General features: G+C 48.2%; 1 long non-coding RNA gene across 1 annotated transcript; it reads right to left on the minus strand.

The window, feature by feature from the left end:
- Positions 1–339: 339 nt before the first annotated feature.
- Positions 340–3,430, minus strand: LOC130682715 (uncharacterized). Its single transcript, XR_008996007.1, has 3 exons — positions 3,280–3,430; positions 2,260–2,380; positions 340–665 (listed from the first exon to the last, which is right to left on the minus strand). It is a non-coding gene; the product is annotated as an uncharacterized LOC130682715 (long non-coding RNA).
- Positions 3,431–4,604: the final 1,174 nt, after the last annotated feature.

Consider the following 4,604-nt stretch of genomic DNA (forward strand, 5'->3'; position numbering starts at 1 on the left):
CCGTCCAGCTGCTGCTCTGTCTGCCTTGGGCAGTAAGCAGGACATTGGGGTGATGTGCATGCAAGCACTATCCCCGGGTGTGAGGTGGGCACTGAGAAGGCTTGGCTCCTAGGTGTGCTGTTTGGCTTCCCACACCTGCAGTTTTACACACCTGCTTTAGGATGTGTGGCTGTGAGATCAGCAGACCTGGAAGCACTGGATTTCATCCCAAAAGGTATACATGGTTTTCAACAAAATTCCCCCACATGATCTGCTTTGGGGTGCTGAATCTGGCCTTTCTTCTCTGGGGCTATTGGGAAATGGCATTCTAAAATAAAATTTAAAAAAATGAAAAAAGAGAGGGAAAAGCATTTTATTTCTGTTTCACCAGAGATTTTCAGAAACGCAGCTGTAAAACAAGGTTCAAGCTCATCTTATTTGGGGAAGAGTCTGGCTGCCAGCTGGAGGGAAGGAAACCCTTCCAGGGGGGCAGTTGGCATGGGATTCAGTGTGCAGCGCTGTGGATGACAGCCTCAGTGCGGGTTCTGTCACGCTGTGGTGTGAGCACACGGGCGATGCCCTCTGCATGTTAAGGCTGAGGTGGCTCTCTAGGCGACCGGGAGACACATGTGCTTGTGCCTGGGCTGTGCTGTTTTCTGACTTTCTCCATAACTGGATCAAAGGACCTGAAAGAGTTCGATGGGTCACAAGGGTTGGGTAGTTGTGTCTTTTCATCTTCCCTCCCTCCCTCATTCTCCTCCTCCCCTTTTTCTTTCTGTATAAAGGAATCCTCAGCCCCACCTGCAGTCACACCATGGTATCCTGTCGACAATCTGATCTACATTTCTGGTGTGTTTTGAGCACCCTCACCTCCAGTGAGCATCCAGCCAGCAGTCTGTTATTTTGGGACAAGGAGCAGAGGGACAGGTGGGCTGGGGAGGGGAGGCAGGGGATGGCAAAGACAGGCTGAGCGGCCCACAGGCCTCTTTTCCGGCCCCTTGACAATGTCACCAATGCAACAGAACAGAGGAAACAGCCCAGGCAAGTGCTCCAAGCAGCCCAGCAGCACCCTGGCCAGCAGGACCCCAGTCTTGAGCCTGTGTCCTGCAGCAGCCTGCCCGAGCCAGTTAAGTCCTGCACCCATCATCCGCCTGACTAAGTGAATCCCTTGGGTCAGGTGTACTGCTGAATACGAGAAATAGCCGTGCAGGGAAAATGTGACTGAGCACACAGTCCCCCCCTCCGGGATCTGGGCTCGCAAAAGGGGACCGCTGACAAGCCAGGCCTTCATTCTCTTCTGTTCCATTCATCTTCAGTTGGAAATAGTGTCATATATCCTGGAGAAATGTTTGCCAATTAAAATGAAAAATGCTCTACAAGGAACTGAGTGTTGCACAAGTCCATCTTACACTGAACCTCCCCGTTTTGTAAACAGCACGCTGGAGGCTAAAGGTGGAGCAACTCCCTCCCTTTACCCTGGAAGCCTCCCTGCCAGCGGCACTCCCCGGCCTCCTCAGCCAGCTGCCCTCTGCTCCACTCCAGCCCTGCTGGTGCTGGTCTGTGGGACTCGCCTTCCTTCTTAAAGGCTGCACTACTGCTCACTGCTCCCAGGATAAAGACTAATGTCCTTGTACAACCATCAGGCCCGTGGTGGTCACCCACTGTCCCTTCTTGTTGGCTGTCCCCGGAGCTCCCTGTGCCCTCACAGCCTTTCCTTCTAGTCCTCCAACAGACACCCACCTTCTCCACCCTGAACCTCTTCTGCTTCTCCCTCTCTCTGCCACCCTGGAAGGGCTACCTCTCCTCCGTGGAAGCGAACCCCCGAAGCCCTAATCACTGACCCGCCACTGTAGGGAAGCCCCCACCCCGCACTTTCCCTACTGTTCTATAAGGACAGCTGCCCGCTGCTTCACCCCAGATATGTCTGGCCTTAAGAAACTTTGAAAACACAGTGTTTTGTACCCATGAGAAAGGAGCTAGATAAGGGCCTTGAAGGCCAGACTCCTGGCCATGAAGGCAGCACACATGCGTGTCTTCAATATTTATGTAACCATGAATTAGCACTATAGTAGTGTAAAAAGTACAGCTTTATGCAGAATAAAGTGGCTTCTTTTTAGCAACCTCTGTGACGACTCCCATCTCCTTTGCTCTTCGCGTCACCCCAAGACCTCACCGGCAACCTCTGGGCCCTGACAGCCACGTCTTGTCAAAGAACTGGGGGCTCCCTCATGGCACTCCTCTTCCAGTTCCTGTGTGCAGGTCCGCACCATTCTCACTCACCGGACCACGAAGCCCGTGGGAGAACGGCTCGCCCCCCGTGTCACCAGTGGTCAGCAGTGCCTGATACGTGGATGGCCTTCATTCTGAGCGTATAAAGACTGAGTGACAGTTGTAACTCTTTCTAGGAAGAAAAAACATCTTAAAATCATACATTTCTGAATACTGACACATGTAGGCATAGAGGGGAAGGGTCATGCTATGACCTCTTTGGCTTAGCTTGTTCCTTAATCACCCAATCCCCTGGTTCAAGTTACAGAAACTCTACGTTTTACCAGCAGGGCAGATTTTCATCCTTGACTCTACTGTAATGAGTTCTGGATGGCATGTGATTTCCATTAGGTTGTTGGAGGCCTGGACATAGACTTGATTTGGTTTAAAAACCTGCAGCTCCATGTAATCTCAGAGCATTAGATTTTAAATTCTTTGATATACTAAAACTCAGTATGTTGAGTTCCTCGCTAGTGAGGATAAAGGAAGGAATTTAAACCAACCAACCAACCAGGACGTAGTGAGTTGGGACCATATGTGAACTTTGGAGACAACCATTTTTTATCACTTCCCTTCCATATACAACACAATTTTTTTGGTATTTATCATGAATAGAAACAGTAATAATGGTCAGTGAAGAAATGTAGTCAGTGAAACATTTCTTTCATTCATTTTTGTGTATGGATTCATTCCAGTAAAAAAAATCAGAATGAGTCAATTTTAATAAAACTGTCTTCAAAAAGTGCGATTCAGACTATCACTGATGTAATGTTTCATTTTCTTGATTCATTCTTGAGCTTTAAAACAAATAGTTATTTGTTTTAAAATTTAATAATCTAAATTTACATTTAAAACAATTAAGTTACGAGTTTTAAAACAAATAATTAAGTTACGAGTTTTAAAACAAATAATTCAGGAACAGAGTCAATTTCAAATTAGCACCTTTTTATTATGTAAAAATGTTGTCTGAATCCCGCACAGATTGTCATTTTAGGATGTAAATTTTTGCTGTTTGGTTCCTGCGTTACTCACCTTTGTGTGGAAGTTGATTCAGAGAATCCCCAGGCACTGAGTCAGCCATCCAGACCCGCAAGGATGCTGCTGGGATGCTTCGATCTGTTTAGAATCCTTCCAGCTCACTTTAAGGATATTTTCTGTCCCTGTGATAAAGGAGTATTCCTGTTTAAATAGCAGCAGATTCAGAATAAACAATGACAGCACAGCGATTGTAGAGACAAAACAGCAGAACCTGAGTTTCTCAATCCTGTCATTCTATGTGACTCATCGGAGTTTTTGTATTTGGAATTCAATAGTAAAATTTAAAGACAATGTGAACTGAAATTTTTGTTTAGAAAGTGCAAAGTTTTATTCATGGAAATAGTTTACTGATTTTGAGTAACAGCTTTAAAATCAAAACTAAATACATGTAATTAAAACTGCATAGTAACCAAGCCACTAGAAGGTCTCCCCACCCTGCCCCAGAGGATTTCCCAGACCCTGCTGAGCGCTGCAGAGGAGGCGCTGATCAAAAGCAGAATTGCAGTTGGCTTACTGTGCTCAGTGCCTGCTTCCCGGGCAGCTGCCCCTTCCGTCCTCCGCACACCACTGGCTGGGGCTGAAAGTGGGCATTTGCGCTCTGAAAATGCCTACCTTCCTATAGTCGCTCGCCCAGGTTTTATGCTCATTCAGCAACGTACTTACCAGAGCCACACCACTTGCCAGGGGCTGCATTAGGCAAGGAGACTCAGGTGTTGAATGAGACACTGAACCAAGTGCAGGAGAATGTACCATCCGGTGGGAGATGTAGACCAGCGAGGTGACAAGGAAGTAGGGGGCGGCAGGGATACAGCTGGGGTGCAGCCGTGGGAAGGGCGCCTCGCCTGGCTGTGGGCTCCCCGGGAGCGAGACCCTGGACTTGAGACCCGCTCCAGGCCCCACGACTGTGCCTGGGCTGTGGGTGCTGCCCCAACCTCTTATTTTCTGCTTTTACCAGGACACCCTGTGGGCTTCCAGAAGGGCTTTCTGCTTGCTATCTGAACTGGCAGGTGACTCTCAATTAGGTTTGTTCTTCTGGCATCTCCCCCCTAGCCCTTCCCTTTGTTTCTCACCCCAGGGATGGTGCTCAGAACACGTTTCCTCGGGGCTGGCTGCACCGGACTGCCCGCAGTGACCTTCCAGAGCAACCTGGTCCCAGCACAGCTGCCTGTGGGCTGGGCCAGGTGTAATGCATTTCCTATCACTAGCAGATGTCCTCTAATGCATCCTTATAGTCAAGGTATTGTTACATTACAAACTGGGAAACTAGAATGCCCTTTTCAGAATAATGGAGATTTTAAAAATCCATGCAGTATTCAAGT

The sequence above is a fragment of the Manis pentadactyla genome, chromosome 2 (assembly GCF_030020395.1).
Source record: "Manis pentadactyla isolate mManPen7 chromosome 2, mManPen7.hap1, whole genome shotgun sequence".
Classification (NCBI taxonomy): domain Eukaryota; kingdom Metazoa; phylum Chordata; class Mammalia; order Pholidota; family Manidae; genus Manis; species Manis pentadactyla.